Below are 19,963 nucleotides of genomic sequence, written 5' to 3' on the forward strand. Positions count from 1 at the left end.
GGGGGCTGGAGGGGGGGAAGCCGGCGGACGGAGCCTATCGGCTCCGTTCGCCGCTGGGCTGAAAGCGGCCCTTAGTCTATGTGGGGAAGATGGCCGCTCAGAAGACGCTGGCTCCGATGACTGGCTCCCTCCCCTCCCAGCCACCCAGCCAATGGCAGGGCAGGTTGGCTGAGGGAGCCAGTCATTGGAGGCAGCTCTTCTGAGTGGCATATTTTCCGCCCATACACTAACGGGGCGCATTTTAGAATTCTGGCACCCAAAACTCCTTTATAATAAAGGAGAGATGGGCCTCCAGTGAGCTTTCAACTTCCTATGAACACAATACCTATTGTGTTCAGTTTTTGCTTACCTAGAGTATTGTGTTCAGTTTGGGGCATCACAATTTAAGAAGTATGTAGACAAGCCTGAACGTGTCCAGAGGAGGGCAACGAAGATGATGAGAGGTCTGGAGGAAAGGTTGAAGGAGATGGGTATGTTTAGCCTGGAGAGGAGACAACTGAGAGATGAGATGATAACCATCTTCAAGTATTTGAAGGGCTGTCATATAGAGGAGGGCGCAGAGTTGTTTTCTGTTGCCCCAGAAGGTCAGACTAGAACCAATGGGTTGAAATTAAATCAAAAGAGTTTTCAGCTAAACATTAGGAAGAAGTTCCTGACAGTTAGAGCAGTTCCTCAGTGGAACAGGCTTCCTCGGGAGGTGGTGGACTCTCCTTCTTTGGAAGTTTTCAAACGGAGGCTAAATGGCCATCTGACAGCAATGCTGATTCTGTGAACTTAGGCAGATCATGAGAGGGAGGACAGGAAGGGTTGCCTCAGTGCTTAGATCTTGTGGCCCTTTCTTACACACCCAGGAAAACACTGATCACCACTTTGGGGTTAAAAAGCAATTTTTCCCCAGGCCAGTTTGCCTGGGAATCCTGGAGGTTTTTTATCATCTTCTGGGCATGAAACAGGGGTCACTGGGGGTGTGTGTGGGAGGTATTTGTGAGTTTCCTGCATTGTGCAGGGGACTAGACTAGGTGACCCTGGAGATACCTTCCAACTCTATGATTCCAATCCAGCTATGAATATCTGTAAACTGCTCCTACACTCAGGTGAGAATGTCCAACCAGCTCTGGTCTGCGTGTATCCCTCATGCAGTTTGTTCCAAGCTTCATTTAATCGAGACCAAGATATTTAAGATGCAAGCAACTTCCTTTTATTTGCATCCCACCATTGTACGTAAGCGCTCAGCACGTGCATAATAAATGTTTCTCTCTCTCTTGTTTGTGCTTACTGCCATGCATGACCATACAGGATGGAGTATTTGAAAGGATATTCAGAAAAAACACCAAATAAGCAGTGCCCATTTTATCCAACAAAATGAGTTACAAGGTATTCAATTTATTGTTCTGACACTCAGGATGTATATGTCGAAAAGCAATATTTGTATGGCAAACAAATGTCAAACCATATCAAAATGGTAAGAAAGTAGCATTCAGCTTAGTTTTCAACGCTGTTTCTGTCCTTCCCAGAAGACTAGTACTGCATATTTCTCTTGCAATTAGTTATGACTACCAGCCTGTTGGTATGTTATCTCACCTGGCCCTGTTGCATATTGAATTGATTACCTGAATAAGTCCGCTTGCAGGGGAGGGAGGGAGGGAGATGAATCAAATGAAATAAATAAATAAATACTCATATGAACAGGGACACACAGGAAAATAAAATACATGGAGTGAAAATCACCTGTCATGAATGGTCAAGGCTGGGTACAAGGTGGGTTCTCAATGGAGCACAATACCATATGCACAGGATTTTATTTGCTTAGTTGTAGAGTGGCCTGTTTAATATTCATTTGAAAAATGGAAACATACAGCTAGCATTCTGAGAGTTAGAGTAGCCTTCAAACTCTCATTTTTATTTTTATTCTATACGCAAGCCATCATGGATACACCAAAATGATTTGCAGCATAAAAAGTAATGGGCACTTCACTTGGCATTCACAGTTCTTTGAACTGGTGCAGTATAATGGTTAAGACCTCACCCTATAAGCCAGAAGGCCTGAATTTAAATTACAGCTCAGCATGAAGTCACAGGGTTGCCTTAGCGAAGCCATATTCTCAAATATGCCTTCTGTAACATGTGGTGTTAATACTAGATTTCTCTACAGAATTGTAAAAAATGTGTACTTAGAAATATGCTGTTTAATAAGTACTACTATTTTTATTTATTATATTACTAGTAAAATTTATAAATTAAACTTCCACATTTCCATCATAATGAACAACCAATTAAAACAAAATTTAAGGTCGGATATTGGCATAACACGTCATTTATCCCATAAAGCTTTCAGAATAACACACATTTTAATGCAGGATTTTTAGCAACCAAATAAAAGCCTTAAATTGTTTTAAGACCAACATATCTAAATGATTTTCAATGTATTCCTATACACTGTTTAAGATCTTTGTCTGAAGTCTTGCTTTGTCTTACTCCTTTTGGAGAAGATGAGGAGGACGTCAGTGAGATGTCAAATGTGGCACTCCATATTTGGAATGTCCTCCTCTTAAAGGCTTGCCTGGCACTGGATCTGATGTCTTCCTCCCAGGCTTTTCAGTAGGCACTGTTCTGGTATGGCTAAGTATGGGTGTGTGTTTTCTCTTCCTTTGGCCCTTTGTTAGACTGTCAGTAGCAAGGAGCCTTCACTGCTAGTCCCCAGGCTCTATAAGATTTCCCATATCTGGAGCAGATACACTTCTCGCTCATCACTTTCTAGAAAGGCTAAAAGGCAGTTTTAATCTGGGGGCATTCTGCAGTGAAGGTTGGCTGGATAATTATTTTGTTGTCTACTTGTCCTTTTTATTGTCACTTTATCTAGGAATTGTGCCAAAAAACCCTCCAACTTTTGGATTTTATTGTCCTATTTGTTTTCTCTATGATCGATCTTGAACTCTGATAAGGCAGTATGAAAATACTTTTACACAAATAAAATGCAGTCATTACTAGGCTACAGCTAAAATGTTTGTCACTGAAGAATGTAGGGGCCAAAGAGAGCAGTCCTAAGAAGGTCTACTCAACATCCCACTCAAGTCTATTCAGTGGTGCTTACTTCCAGGAAAGTGTCCTTAGGACTGCACTGAAATTGTAGAACATTGTCTGCACTTGTCCTCTATTTGTGTGACCCACTCCTTCAAAGGAACCCTGTGTATGGAAGCTGACGCCCTTTATGGGTCAGGTCTTCTACATGCAAAACAGGCCAGTGTAGATCTTGACTTGGACCACTTGTACAGTTATCTTTCACAGTTCCAACATACTGAACACTCTAACCCAGTCCAACAGGAGACTGGCATTTTCAGTGCCTTTTAGACACTGCTTATGTGGAGATCCACTGCTGCTATTATTCGTAGAAGTAGTTATAACAAAAATAATAGAGTCATACTGCAAGAGTAGAAATGTTCCTTACTAGCGTACTTGCTTCCTATTAAGCTTCCAATTTTTTTCTTTGCACATATTTCCCAGCAATCATATTACGAGGAACAGTTCTATGAGACTTATGGAGAGAATCAGAGACTACTTAAACCATAAAAATATGTCTTAACTCTGGTAAAGCCTCAATTGGCAAAAGTGTCAGGAAGGAAAAATGAAGCCCATTAATAAATTTACAAAATAACAAGCCTGCATACAGCAAGTTATTTCCTTGTCAAGTATAATCATTATGTTAACCTATAAGGTGTAGCTGGCTCACTTCTACAGTTGATCTTTGTGCTGGGGAATAAAATTAGATTGCGTACATAAAGCAAGTAAAAAGTCAATGAAATTATAAATGCTTCTGATGTAACTGAGCAATAGGAACTATTGCCTTTTAGGCTATGTTACTGTCGTTTGGACTGGAAACATGACTGAGTTAAATCACCAGCTATGCATAGAACAATGTCAGTTTTATTCCTGGGGTGGATGTGTGTCCCCAGGAATCAATATTTGTTTGGCCATAAAGAAAGTGTTGAAGTAATGGCTATTTTGCTGAATTTGAGTCTGACATGAAATCTGACTCATTTATTAAAAGAATTCTGAAGTAATTTTTAGGGTAAGCAGTGTATTGAGTCCTTGTCAGGGCTAGAACCAGAAATGCATGGATCTGTTGTACTACTGTCAAATATGGTGAGTCACCAGGGCTGCCAATTAGAGCATTCCTAACACAGTAAAGGGATCCTCGGCTCTTCCATCCTACAAATGCTTCCCTTCTGGGCAAGTCTGTAAGGTGGAAGAATTATGTACACAGGAACTATATGACAAGCAGCACTGAAATATCAAGGGGCAATTTGGGACAAAGCTGAATATTAAGGATTGTGACAACAGGTATGAGTGCAGATATAGGCTGAAACATTCTTGCATCCATTTTCTTTTAGACACAATGTCTACCTTTCTTACACTTGGAGCTTGAATTTCAAAGAAGCCAAAGACCTTCTATCATTTGTTTGTTTTTTCAAATCTTGTGGGTGAAAACCTGCCCAACCCATGTTCAAGTCTTCAGTCAAACTCCTTTTACAGGGTTAGCGCTTGCAGTAAACCAAAGAGATCACCTAATACACAGTCCTGCCAGACAGGGTTTCTTTTTTCCCAACATTAGTAGCTGTTGTTTCCCCTAAATGACTGATTTCAGAGCACATGCTCTAGTGCTATTCCAAAACCACACAATCATAAGGAAAATTCACTAGACTGGTTTTGGCTTTTAGAGAACGTATGTAGTAGATACATGTCAAGTTCATCATCTTTTCAAGTAGCCAGGTATATTAGAGGGAAGTTGTTCCTTATAAGGATGCTGATTCCTGCCAACCACCTCTGGGGTGAGACACTGTGATGCTTCCCTTTGCCTTTTTCTGCTTCCCCATTGCCCTCTCTTATTGCCTCCATTTTTTGCTCAGCTGACCTACATTACCAGTCCTTAATTTTCTAAGGACCATGTTATTTCTAATCCCTATGCCCTGCTATCTGGTGGGTTTACAACCAATTATCCTCCCTGCAAATTTCCCATACCTGCATGGATGGTTCCCTGACAAAGTTGCCAAGCCAACCATTTGGGAGAGATCAATGAGGAGGACACGGAAACACCGCAGTGGCTCATCTGGCTCACTCCAACCATCCTCACCACAGTGCTTCATGGGCATTGCTTCCTAGACCAGAGTTGTGGCCACACAGGAAGACTCAGGTTCAGATTCCTGAAAGACTCAGGTTCAGATTCCTACTCTGCCTTGGAATCTTGAGTTAGTGACACGTCTTCATAATAACCTAGGGGAGAACAAAGTTGTAAGCTGTTTTGGGTCCACATTGGGGAGCAAACTGGGGTATAAATATCTAAAAGAAATGGGCAAGTATGTGCATTGCTTGGGATATCAAGATATTTTGGCCCTACACACCTGCATCTATTACCAAAAGCTTCTGACCTGCGTGTATGTGTGTGTGTAATACTTACAATCCAAGAATATATAATTATTATTATTTTTGTTCTACAAAATTTATACCCCAGCTTTTTGCCTTCCTAAGGGCCACCAAAGCAGCTAACAAATTAAAACATACATAATAAAACCATCTTAAAAACCATTAAAACTAACAAAATACATCACTAAAACAATGCTAAAATACATACAAAACCAGAAACAATTAAAGCATATACATATGCAAAACATTTAAAACATATGTTACTTCAACAAACAAAAACTCTGAAATATAGAGACAAAATGAAGAAACAAAAATTGATTGTTATATGGCTAAGAGCTAGGTTAGAAATTAAGAACCACAGCAACATTTTTAGCCCACACTGATTCTTATTTGTTCTGAATGACAGTACCATACCACCATGTTTATTTCTATATCCAAAAGCCTCCTGTCAGTTTAGATTATGGCCTAGTTGAGAATGACACACTGAAAAATCTATGTCAGTGGTGTCCCTGCAAAAATAGGCCAAGACAAATAGTGATGTCCCTGCCAAGACAAACGCCCATGTAAAAGGTATATAAAGACATGTTATAGAAAACTAATTACAGAGCAATCTTAAATAGTGACTTATTTTAAAGGCATGCCTAACAACTCTGCTGGTTTCTGAAAAGTGAACCTATGAGGTACAGAATTCTTGATCAATCACATTCATCTTGTCTCAGTTCTTGGTCCAATTCACTTAAAGCTTTGCTTAACAGATGGCAACCAGTTCCACACACAGGTCAGCTGAATACTTGAACAGTTTAAGCTTCAGCTATTTCTACATTACTTGCTGTTTGCAACCAAGACAACCTTCTTAGCTGATTATAGTAAGGTTGGTATGATGGGTACCACCAGATAAATCTATTGAAGAATGGGCATTCCTTTAATCTGTTTATGGTCTATACATTTTCTATATTGCTTCCCAGGGATCACAATGTGCTTTTATTCTGATAATTAATATTTTCCCTTAAATATTCCTTTATAATGTCAGTCTTCTTTGAGATACAAAGCCTTGGCTAGCATTAAGTTTTTGTAGGAGGCATGTGATAGCTTTATTCCTCCCCTTCTTCATTTGGGTCAAATTGGGCTTCATCCAACAACTCAGCTTCCATTGGGTAACTTGGGGAACCATAAATTAACTTTTCATGTTAACTTATATCACTGTTCATTTAACCCATGGAAACATTGGAAGAAATCTTTTCCCTGGAGTTCCGGTTACCTCAAAAAAGGCTCTTAACCCCCTGAGTAGCCACAGATGGAACATTTGCAAATAAAACACTTCTTCTTTTTTTTTGGTCAAAAGACTTTTTATTTTCCATAATATCACATTTTACATCTTTTTGTCAGTTGGTTAAATATTCCCTTTTCCCTCCCTCCCCCAAAAGGCTTCCCGCAATGCACTTCCCTCATGTCCCACATAGATAAACTCAGGATAACATCAAGTACTTAATATTGTTCTAAACATACTAAATTTTGTCTCACATCCCAGTTCTTTTCTAAATATATCTTAAAGTCATTCCATTCTTCGAAAAAAATTTGGTCTTCTTTGTTGTTCAATTTTTTAGTTATTTTGTCCATCTCAGCCATGAACAGAACTTTTTGTATCCATTCTCCCAGGTCTGGTATTTTTTCTTGCTTCCAATATTGAGCATATATCATTCTTGCCGTTGTTATCAAATACCAGAACAATGTCTTTTTTGTTACGTTAAGTTCTTCCATTTTTAAACCTAAGAGCAGAATTTCAGGTGTTTTCTTAAAAGAACATTTTAGAATCTTTTGCATTTCGCTGTGGACCTTTGTCCAAAAGTCCTTAGCTTTGTCGCATGTCCACCACATGTGATAAAATGAGCCTTCATGTTTTTTACATTTCCAACATTTGTTAGACATATTCTGGTTCATATTTGCTATTTTCTTAGGTGTCATATACCATCTATACATCATTTTGTAACAATTTTCTTTTACATTAGTACATACAGATAGCTTCATAGAATTTTTCCACAAATATTCCCATGTTTCTATGGTTACTTCCTTATTCATATTAACAGCCCATTTTATCATTTGCTCTTTTACAGATTCATCCTCCGTAAACCATTTCAACAGTATTTTATACATATTAGAAACCATTTTCCTCCCCCCACTTTCCCAAACAGTTTCTATTTCGTTTCTATCTTCTCTAAAACCATAGTTCTTCTTATCCATTTTAAAAACATCATAAATCTGTATATATTTCAACCATTCATAAAAATATTGAATTTCATCCTGCCCTTTCATTGTCCATTCTGTTCCTTGCTTCGTAATTAAGTCCCTATAAGGCAACCACTGCAAATAAAACACTTCTGTGGGATTAATGAAGAGACAATGATCTTCCAGAACCCCTTGAGATTCATAAAGCCTTACTGGTAAATTGCCCATGATGCTCCAGTCATTTTATTTAAGCACAGTTTACATGATCTAACAATGTGCTGCTATACAAATGAGCGCAGAATCCTTAGATGATCACCTTGAGTTTGTGGACAATGGAACAGTATTTCAAGAAATCATCATGTATTCTAGATCATACTAGAGATTCAACGCATGCAAATGTTTGTACTGTGTTGATAGTGTTTGTTGTTCCCATGATACCCAAATGGTACAGTAGACAATTTAAAAAAACTGTGCAGGGATGTCGCATGTATCCCACACCACCAAATGCCCTGATGGTTGCTTTTCTTCCCAATTATTTCTGTTTGGTTTCTTGCAAACATGCCCCCAAAAGACTCAAAGCCTCAGGCCGAGTATAAACCATAAATAATTGCTATGTTGTTACAGAAATTGTATTAACTTCCCACACAGTGCACAGCTCTCTTTTGTCCTCAGAGTGACTGCTCAGCATCTACTACCCTTAAGCAGAATTCCATGGCAGTCACTGGGACTTTAAATTTTGTGTTTCTAAGGGAAATATCATTTAAAAAATAATATTTGACTAATTTGATATCCATCTGATACGGAAAACTGTACTTTGTGTTAATATTATAACATGAGAAACATATTTGGGGAATATTGAGTTAATTACCCCACCCCCAAAAAAATAGCTCCCTAGATTGGTCACAAGTAGGATTTTTATCACAAGGTTGTTTAGAAAATAAAATCGCCAGGAAGTGATGACTATGGAACAATCCTTACCAGTTTGGTCCTCAGTAGCCTGACCCATCAAAACGCTGTTTTACAAACCCCCAATTTCTGTTTTTGCTATTGAAAACACCAATGGGCACATGCATATGGTGTCACACAAAGGGGTGGAAGAGGGCTTGTGTATCTCAGCTGTGAACAGCCCCATAGCTAGGCAATTTTCTGTGTGGGGGGGGGCAAAGACAAGTTGGGGGTGCTACTTCTCCTTCTCCTCCCCTGGAGACAAGCCCCCTGAGGGTCACATGCTCACTTGGCCTCTCCCAGCCTCACTGATGGGCTGCTCTCCAAGAAGGCGGTCTTGAGCTTCCCCAGCTCTGTCCACAGGAGGCTCTTCCTCCCACCCTCGGGCTTCTCCAGCACACACTCACCTCTCTATTCTGACAAACTTTCCAACAAGACCCACTGGCGAGAAGTTGCTAATTCACCCCCCACACTTCAGAAAGGGAGGGAAAATTGTTCAAGAAGCTGGACAAATCCTAACAAGAGTGACTGCAACCCAAGATGATCAGTACACCCAACATAGCCTAACGGGAAGAACGCCAGTAGGTCACAGTGCCATATGGCCCAAAGGCACAGCATGGCCACAAAGAGGGCAACCAGGTGCCAAGAAGGCCAAGTGCTGTCCCACCCTGTCTCAGGAGGACCAGCCAGGCCACAGCCAAGCCTCCATTTGTCATAGAATCATAGAGCTGGAAGGGATCTCCAGGGTCATCTAGTCAAACCCCCTGCACAATGTAGGAATTTCACAAGTACCTCCCCTTCCACACCCCCAGTGACCACTGTTACATGCCCAGAAGATGACAAAAAAAAACCTCCAGGATCTCCAGCCAAACTGGCCTGGAGAAAAATTGCTTCCTGATCCCAAAGTGGTGATCAGCATTTCCCTGGGCATGTAAGAAAGAGCCACAAGAGCTAAGCACTGATGCAACCCTTCCTGCCCTCCCTTTCATGATCTGCCTAAGTTCACAGAATCAGCATTGCTGTCAGATGGCCATCTAGCCTCTGTTTGAAAACCTTCAAAGAAGGAGAGCCCACCACCTCCTGAGGAAGCATGTTCCACTGAGGAACCACTTTGTCAGGAAGTTCTTCATAATGTTTAGCCAAAAAAATTCTAATTTAATTTCAACACATTGGTTCTAATCTGATCTTCTGAGGCAACAGAAAACAACTCTGCACCATCCTCTATATGACAGCCCTTCAAGTACTTGAAGATGGTTATCATATCACCTCTCAGTTGTCTCCTCTCCAGGTTAAACATACCCAGCTCCAACCTTTCTTCATAGGGCTTGGTCTCTAGACCCCTCACTATCTTTGTTGCCCTCCTCTGGACACATTCCAGCTTGTCTATATCCTTCTTAAATTGTGGTGCCCAAAACTTTACACAATACTCTAGGTGATGTCAAACCAGAGCAGAGTAAAGCGATACCATCATTTTGCGTGATCTGGACACTATACTTCTGTTGAAGCAGCCCAAAACCACATTTGCCTTTTTAGCTACTGCATCACACTGCTGACTCATGTTCAGTGTATGGTCTACTAAGACACCTAGACCCTTTTCGCACATACTACTGCCAAGACAAGTCTCCACCATCCTATAATTATGCATTTGATTTTTCCTACCTAAATGCAGAACTTCACATTTATCCCCATTGAAATTCATTTTATTTGTTTAGCCCAGTTTTGCAGCCTTTCAGGATCATCCTGTACCCTGACTTCTACTGTATTTGCTACCCCTCCCAATGTTTAGTTTCATCTGCAAATTTAATAAACATTCCCTCTATTCCTTCAATCAAATAATTGATAAAGATGTGGAACAAAACAGGTCCCAAGACAGATCCTAGAGGCACTCCACTTGTCACTTCTCTTCACAAGCACTCTTTGGGTGCAATCTGTCAACCAGTTACAGATCCATTTAACAGTCATAGGACCCAAACAACATTTTACCAATTTGTCAACAAGAATATTATGTGGAACCTTATCAAAAACCTTACTGAAATCAAGATAGACCATGTCCACAGCATTCCCCTGATCCAGCAAGTAGTAACTTTCTCAAAAAAAAGAGATAAGGTTAGTCTGACATGCCTTGTTCTTGAGAAACCCATGCTGGCTCTCAGGCCAAGGCAGACTCGGAACCGGCCATCAGGAGGACCAGCCAGACCACAGCTCCAGGGGCTGCCCTGGCCTCAGCATCCTTGACATGGGGAGTGGGCTGAGCAAGCCCTCTGGCCAGCTGGCCAGACAACTGTGTTGTAGGTATGTGCTGCTCCTGGCTGCTCTCTGGGTGGTGGCAGCATGACGACTGCTGCTGCACCCAGGGGCTGCCTGGGGCATTTACAGGCATCAGCAGGGAGGTGGCAGGGCATTTCCCCGTAAGCCCCTAGGGGTTGTAGGCCTGGTTGTGAACACAGAGACTGGGAGAAAGGTTCAAGGGCACTCAAGGTTGCTATCTTGAAAGTCGTCAAACAAGGATCACTAATCCATGATCCAGACTACAGTATCCATTATACAGCATGGATGTATCCTTATTACATAACGTATATACAAGAAAATATTTTTAAACACGTTCATTTTAAAAGGCATCCTGTTAAGCAGAGTTTCTGTCTGAAATGTTCAAAAGTTACTACAAAAGGTATGCATGCCCTCACTCGCTGACATTTTGTGGTTGGCTCTGCCTCCCACAGCAGTCACCACCCTATGTCAGAATTCCAAAGGTGCCTTCAGGATCAAAAGGCTTGGGGACCCTGGCCTAAACCACACATTTGTAGAAACCTTCTCAATGCTGAGAATACTTTGGCAATGTTTAAGGCAATGATGTCCACTTAGTGGCTCAAGACTTTGACATCCCACTGGTGATTCTTCTTTAATATATTTTCCCCAGCATGGTATCTGCCCCAGAAAAGGGGGCAATTTCTTTAGAAATGGGATCAGTTTCACAATTCCTGTGAGCCCAAGATAAACTAGTATTTTATTTTTTAAAAAATAACATGACTTGTCCAGGATCAAGGATGTGAAGATGTAGGAGTTCTATGTACGAGGCTGGGTGAACATATGAAGGTGGAATGGGTCATATCACTGTTGTGCTAGCCTATGAAAGAAAGCATCCTGCAAGTAGAAAACATAGCATGGAGAGAGGGTCTACCCACCCTTTCTACTGCAATTTTACCCTGAAAATTGAAGGGGATTTTTAACATAGGGAAGCATTTATTTTTTAACATCCAGACTAATAAAGAGTTGCTGAACAACTAGAAAGCTTGCATACTGCTTTGTATCATAACTCCTACTTTCAACCCCTTCCCTTCACTCCAGATAGACAAGGAATGGTGAAGATTCAACAGTAGTGGGGAGAGACAGTCCTCACACTCACACATATGCTGGTAATTAAAAAGGGTTGCATTATAGTTATATTATATATTGTTGTTTGGGGGGGTATGCAGAGCATACAGCAATCACGTGGTGGAGCTTCTGGAAAAATGGTGTGTTGTCCAGGGTGATTCTTGGGCTGCTCCCAAGTTCCCCTGCCCTTCTTGCTTCTTTTGGAGACACCCCCCCCCCGAACTTTGTGTCGTGTTGGGCTCCTCCTGGATCTCTCGGAGGGAGGCCAGGTGCAGGAGACTTGTGCAGTTCCCCCCGCAATGGTGGTTAGCGGGGGAGAGATTGTTCCATCCCAATACAGGAGTAAGAGGAGGAGCAGGCATGGTTTCAAGCCCTGCATTAGTTGCAACCTCCCTTTTTAGACTTTGTTTTTTAAGTTTGATTTGCAACAAAAGTAAAGGCATTTGTCCATTTGTGTCCTCTTATTATCTGTTGAAGACCTTCATGGAATGACCCTTTAAGAATATCTCCAACTCTGGAAACAATTTGCGGCTGCGAAAAGGAGTGGAGCAAAAGAAACAAAAATGGCGATGGTAGGGGAGAACGAAGAAACCCCAGCAGAGGAAATGATAGCGATAGACTTACAAAATACTGAAGTGGGACGGTTAACTCTGGAACAGTTCAAAGAATTCCTGATTAATGACGTGCGACTGGCAGCAGAGGAAGCCTGTAAAAACATCATTAAGAAACTTCAAAACCCCAACGCGGAACTCGAGAATGAGGAGGAGCTTGTGCTGTATCAGTTAACCCCTGAGATTCCAGAGAAAGAACAGGACGATAGCAAGAAAGAAAAGATACAGGATTCATCTCTTATTTTTACAAAGAAAAGAAGAGACGGTTCTAGGCAAGATAAAGAACTAAAGAACTTTGTAAAATGTGCTGAGAGAATAGAACTTACAAAAGGGATCAGGCAAAAAGAGAAGAAATCAATTGAAAGAAGAACAAGGCGTCCCCTTAAGAAAAACCACAAAGAAAACAAAATAGAACTGGCAAAACAGAAAAGGTGGAACTTGGAAATGAAATACCTCGAGTATAAAGGGGCAAGACATTTATTTGTGATTATCAGAAAGAAGGTGCCCCAGAAGACAACACTGCAGTATGTACCTGGCGGCAAAATAGCCTCTTCTGCCTGTTCAAATTATGGAATGATCAATTGTTTTTGTGTTGGAAGTTTAAGAATTGGGTAGTCAATCTGTCCGCATGTTTAAACGTAGTTAGCAAAGTTCTGTATATTCTGTAAATTAAATGGAATATTTAGAGAATACTTAGTTACCTTAATGTAAGAAGTTAAAAGTAAAAACATACAGACAATGAAAAAGGGAATGTGTCAGTGTATTTATAATTTTGTTTCCTTATTAATCTAAATGAGATGTAAAGTTATGGAATAATAGTAGTAGCAAAATAATGGTAGTAATATTGACGTATAGAACAGAGTATGAAAATTGAGTTTTTATTTTGTTGATACTATATAGTATATAAAATGTACAGATAATTACCGAATCTGATGGGGAAAAGTAGGTTATCATTACTGCTTAGGTTGTTTTAAAACCTTTGGAAAATCTATGTTGAGTAAATAGATGAAAGATCAGAAGGCTGTCTGTGTTGATCTTGAATTAAAGAGAAGAAAGTCTGGTATTGCAAATAGGAGAATACTTATATTAGGGGCTGGTAGATGGTCTGGTTTATGAATTAGGAAAAAAATAGGTTGAATTATGGTTAGAGAGATAGATATGATATGAGAACACATCATTAGGCTACTTCTGTTCACTGAAATTCTTTGTTGTAAGAAGCGATGGTACTGTTTGTTTGTTCTGAAAAAAAAAAGTTTGTTTTAAAAAAAGCAATCACATGGCTCTTTTAGTTGATGCGAATTGCCAAGGTAGCTCTGTGTGATCTGTGTAGCGAGTACACTGTTTAAGGTTATTTTACATGCAGGATATTCTGTTTTACACCTCATGAGTGCCTTCCAGTTCCATGATTATTTGTGTCTTTGTTTAATTAAGACAATCGTCATCATTATCTACCTCAATTCTAGGCACCGTCTTACACAGCTTTTTAAAGTTCTCTATTCACAAATGGGGATTTTATTTATTGTGTTCTAATCTACAGTTAGGGGGTGATAGAGACCACCAAATGCCCCCTCTTTCTCAGTCCCCCACAGGGTCAAGCCCAGCATTCACCAAGCCTAGTGGCGTGACTAATTCACCTAAGAACAGCTGAACACCAGCCAGCTTGTCAATGGTGGCTCGCCCTTTAAGAGTCAGTCACCTACTGACAGCTGACCCTCTGACAACCTGCTGTTGGGAAGATTCCCCCCCCCCCAGGGCTGCCAGCCTCCAGGTGTGGGCTGGAAATCTCCTGGAATTACAACTGATCTTCAGACTACATATAACATTATTTATTTATTTAAAACATTTATTCCACTTGTCCTGGAGAAAATGACCCCTTTGGAAGGTGGACTGCATGGCATTATACCCTATGAGGTCATTCTCCTACCTAAAGCCCACCTGCCCAGGCTCCACCCTCAAATATCCCCCATAAGTCTTCTGGATAGAGGGAGGCCACTGGACATACCCAAGACCTAAGTATGGCCTTCAAAAGACATTAGGGAAGAGGCCAAGGGGGACATACCAGCTCTGGACCTCAGCTCAGAATGGAATGCAGATAGGTGAAAGGGGGTGGATAAGGGTGATACCCAACCCAACAGCTGCCCCCTCTCTGTCTGAAGCCAAGGGAAGGCATTTCAGCTCAATTAGGCCCTGATGCATGAGGTCTGGGACTAGGATTCCTACACCTACCAAATTGTTTCCTCCTACCCCTTCAAGAAACGTTGCAGGAGAAGCACTAACTTTCAATATGCAACAGTAAGAGCTGCATAAAATCCTTGGCTGATAATGTAACCAGCAGGCGGGAAGCCATTAACACTGGAAGTCACCAATACAGTGTAAGCATATTAGCCAGCTAATGCCTCTGGAAGAAGAGGTCTCAGCAGGCCCATTTAGAAATGTCAATAAAAAGCCACCCCAAAACAAATATTATTTTGCTTGACTTAATTAGTCTTGATAAAATCTCTTGTCATTGTTTAGCCATTTTGGTTAGACCTATATGCTGTAAGGACAGATGTTTCTTCGCCCCTATACAAAAGTAAAGATGAACATTGTTACTTTGGCTTAGAGAAGCAGTTCTCCACATTTTTGACAGCTGTTTATCTAGTGTCACTCCCTAGAGTTTTTACATCATCCTACCTTCAAAGAAAGCCTTTCTAGAATCAAAGAAAGAAGCTTGCCCATATAATGTTAATTTTGGGTGAAACATTTTCTTTTCACAAGGAGTCACATTGTCCATTTCAGGGTAATTTGGTTACCGCTATAAACCATAATCATAACTATTTCTGTCATCCTACAGCATCCAGCACTCTCCCAATATAATTTCATCACTCTCTCCTGCTAAAATATTAGTTCAGGGAATAGTATTTCATCAGAACGAAGTGTCTGAGTGACAAACAACCTGCAATAAAAATGTGTAAGATAACTGCTGCTTTTAACAAAACTTAATTTGACAGCCCCATAAGGGGGATGCTATAAGGAACATGTACAATGTTATTAGGTTTCACTTCTCTTTTAATACTCTTCATATTTAAAAGGCCTGTCTTTAAACTTCTGAAATAACACTTTTGGATTTCCTCTCACCTTGACTCTGCATGAATATTATAATAGTGGACTGCTGCCAGTTAGCTACAGAGGCAAGGAGAAGGTGGTGACAATGATCAGGTGGTTTAGCAGGTGGGACAAAGCTTTGCTGTGGTAGCCATATGGCTGAGAGCCCAGTCTCTTCCATTCAAGCAGAACTGAACAGCTGTGACAATGTCTTCAGAGCTTCAGCAGCACCACTCCAAGAGACTTGCTGTTGGCTGAACCAGCGTGGTTCCTACCTGTTAGGAAATGGCCTGGCGAGCCCCATTGCTCTAGGAACTCAGAAAGTTCCACTGCTATCTGGGGTCTCCACCTGGTGAGGTGCCCCTTTTCCTTTCCTTACCAGTTTGTCCCTAGGTATTTTCCGCTACCACCAACTAATCCAGAAGAGTATTTCCTGCTAAAAGTGCTAGTACTTCTAGTACTTTTTACCATTCTCCTGTTCCACTTTGTTTCTAACTAGCTAGCACAGGACAGTTTATTGACCTTTTGCACTTTCACATTCTGGGAATGGCAAGTTCTGCTGTTGCCCCCCCCCCCCCATTTGGAAAGCATGTGTGAATTAGGCATGTTGTGGGTACAAAGATGAGGCTTTTGTTTAATAAACAAATAAAAATATACACGTGGTCTGTACAGTGGTGTACCTAGCCTTTTTGGTGCCCAGAACCGATATTGTTTTAACACCCTACTCCTCTATTTCTTTTTTTTTCTGCTAAGTCACAGCTGACTTATGGCAACTCCTTAGGATTGTGAGAAATGAAATAAAAGGACTTCTGATAAAGAAAATCTTAAATACCTTGCTTTAAACTGTAGTAGAAAAATATTGCTTGAAATGATGCTTATTATGAAACCAGACAGTAGGCCTGCACAAACAACCTAAAATTAAGAATAGGGACTTCTGGTCATGAATCTTATAAATCCATAGGTGCTTGGCTACCTATAAAAATATAGTATTTGAACCTAAATGCTTAAGCAGGCTGGCTTGCTGGAAAAAGTATTGACAGTTGGCTGGGGTGGGGTACCTTTTAGACCACAGGATATGCTATCTCAACAGACCTTCTAGAGGGAGAGGTTAACCATTAGCTAAGAAGCAGACGCACTATAGGGGTGGGGTAACTTTTGGACTACAGGATATGCTATCTTAAACCCTCTGGAGGGAGACTGAGGCCCCTGCCACACGGCAGGGGGAAAGCCTCTAAAGGCTTTTAAAAGCCGAGCCAACGTTGAGACGCCGCGGCGGGATCCCACAGATCCCCTGGCCGCGGCGTCTTTTCTCCCCGGCACGATCAAACGCCGGGGAGAAAACACGGCCCTGACCGGGAGCCGGCTGAACTGCGCATGTCGGAGCATGCACAGTTTGGCTATGGGCCGGGGTTGTGCCGGCGCAAGGACGCGCCGGTGATCAAACGCCCGGCTTGCCGCACAGCTTCCCCTTGAACCACCAAGGTAGGTGGTTGCACGTTGAGGCGGATTTTCGCGGGGAAGGGCCAGTTCGGGGACGGAAGCACAATGCTTCCCAGATGTTGTGGTGTGATCGCGCCGGTTTGATCCGCCCCCGAACTGTCCTGCTCCCGGCCCAAATCGCCTAGTGTGAACGGGACCGTAGAAGCACTATAGGGGTGGGGTAACTTTTGGACCACCGGATATGCTATCTCAACAGACCTTCAAGAGGGAGAGTTATAGGCGTAATGGCATGTGAAGCCTCTAGGCAAACGGGATAAGAAGTCTGTATGTCTTTGTCACCAGCCAATGGGGGCCGAGACAGGGGGGTTTTTTATTTTCCACACCCCACCGGGACAGTATATATATTTGCTGATTAACTCAATTCGGTGTGTTCAGTTCTCTGAGCTGGGCATCCTGCTTGCAAGCTGTATATCAAATAAAATCTTCTGCTTCATCGAAAGAGTCTGTCTCTGAGAATTCCTTACTGGGTAAGAACCAAAACCATATCCCTCAGGGTTTACAAGGCAAGAGATTGTTCACCCCTCCCCACCCCGAAGAAGTCTGCAGGCAAACAAAAGCTTATACCTGGAATAAAACATTGTTGGTCTTCTTAAAAGAGTACCGGACTCCATTTTTTCTCTCTTTCTGGCTCTTTCCCTCCCCCTCCCTTCCCAGAGGGGGAGGGGGAGGAGCCCTCAGCCAATCAAAGGAAGGCTTTCTTTCTCTCCTCTCCCAAGCAGGAAATAGGAGAGGCTGGGGAAAAGGAGCTGCAATGCCAGAAGCAGGAAGGGGCCAGCTGCTCTTGGACCAGATTGCAGCCCTGCGTGGGCCTGATCCAGCCCACAGACTGCATGTTTAACACCCCTGCCATAAACCATACCAGATTTGTTCTGTTGGATAAGTTATAGTGGGCTGCTTTATTAGCTCTGTGTTACTGAATTTTATGGTTGATGCCAAGTTAGGAGGCATTGTTCCCACGTAGAAGGATAAGACAGTTATATAGAGTGGATTGAATAAGCTTATAAAAGAGCCTGATAACTTCTTAAGTCATCTACAGCTATCTGCATTGTCATTGCTTCTTGTCTGGTCTGGATTCCACAAGCGTATTTATATCAGGATCTGGTACACAGATGATTTGCCAATTCTGTAATTTATTTCAGTAGCAATGTGGGTGAATTTTATAATCTTTGTTCTTAGTCATTATGTCTCAATAGCCCTGTGAGATCCATTAATATTTATTCCCATTTTATGATGGTAAACTGCTAGTGATAATGATTTAGCCAAAGATTCCTAGCTCAGCAAGATTTGGAAACCAGGGCCAAAAGACAGTACTTAATTTACAAAGCCACTGAAAACAGTTTGTACAGTGTGATCCCAAGCAGAGACACACCCTTCTAAACCCACTAAGGTCAATTTAGAAGGGTGAAACTCATTTAGGATTGCACTGTTTGGCTTGCACAAAATGTTGCAATGAGCCTCTGATCCTTTGTTGGCCCCCAAACTGCAGTGCTGTTATTAAAGTCTGTTTCTTGTTCATTAGGCAAAGGTCTCTGATTCTTCTAATGGTCAAACATTCCACTTTGCTCACCTGTTCATAACAACAAAACACAATGACAATATGAAAATTAAAATGCAAATAAAACCACGACCCGTACATCTTATTAAGAGCTAAAGTGCATGATGTGATGGTACAGTATACATGAATCAATTAACTTGCAGGCTTTTGTAGTCACTACCAACAAAATATTAAACTTGCTTTTAGCATGACAGTTATATGAACAATTGACTTCTGCCAGTAGAAACAAAACAATACAAGAAGGCTACCCAGTCATTAAATTCTGAGTAAAAGAGGTCAGAAATTGTCTTTAACACCCAGAGATTTAAGAGATGCTGAGCTATTTTGCCATGAACTTTGACCCTGCTGCAATATATGACACCATCTAATCTTAAACCATGAGTTTCATAGTTTCTCCTTGATTCTCCTTGAAAAGGATCCACAATGACAAGCCATGGCAAGTCATTTTCACTGATGATCTGAAGAAACTAACAATAGGGACAAAACATACTGAGCTGTCACACTGAGGGTGCATTCAGATGGGGCATTTACCATGGTATAGGTGCCGGTTGGAATCAGTGTACTGGCGTTCACACATAGAACATCTGCCTTCCGTCCCTAACCGTTGTAAACAGCTTTACACCGTTGCATTCTGCCACTAGGTCCCCAAGTGGTGGTATCCTGAGTGCAATGGTTGTAATCGGTTTGCCCCCGTCTTACCGCTCACCGGTGTAGAGCCACTTCCGTTTGGAAGCCCAAGGCTTCCGCTTTTCGCCCACCATTTTTTTTTTAGGTTGCCGATATGCGCTTGGGCGAAGCTTCGCCCCGGCGTTTGTTTTTTTTAAAAAAGGTCACCATCAAGGGGGTGTCGTTTGATCCCTCCCTCCCTCCCTGTGACCCATGGGGGCCCACCTCTGGGCCGGGCGAGTGGTGGTGGCAAGTCTCAGGGCTGCGGGAGAGCAAGCGAGTCAGGCAGACGGGCAGGAAGTGCTGCTCTCTGAAGCCCTCCTTGGGCTAGAAGCAGTGAACTCCAGGGGAAGGGCTCCACTCTTGCCCTGCCCTTCCGGTGCTCTTCTGCGCTGCTCTGTGTCCGGGGGGGCATCCCTGGACCTTAGAGGGCGTTATCCCCCCCAACCCCTCTGGTATGACGCCTGCTTCTGAGGAGGCTGCCGTGCCCAGGGATGGGGGGGCTGCTCCAGCGGTGGGTGGGTGTGGGCTGGAGGCCTGCAGAGGGCAGGTGCTCCTTTCTGGCTTCCCGCCTGCGGGGTGCCAGCGC

The sequence above is a fragment of the Gekko japonicus genome, unplaced genomic scaffold (genome assembly GCF_001447785.1).
Source record: "Gekko japonicus isolate JY-2015 unplaced genomic scaffold, Gekko_japonicus_V1.1 scaffold214, whole genome shotgun sequence".
In the NCBI taxonomy this organism is placed as follows: domain Eukaryota; kingdom Metazoa; phylum Chordata; class Lepidosauria; order Squamata; family Gekkonidae; genus Gekko; species Gekko japonicus.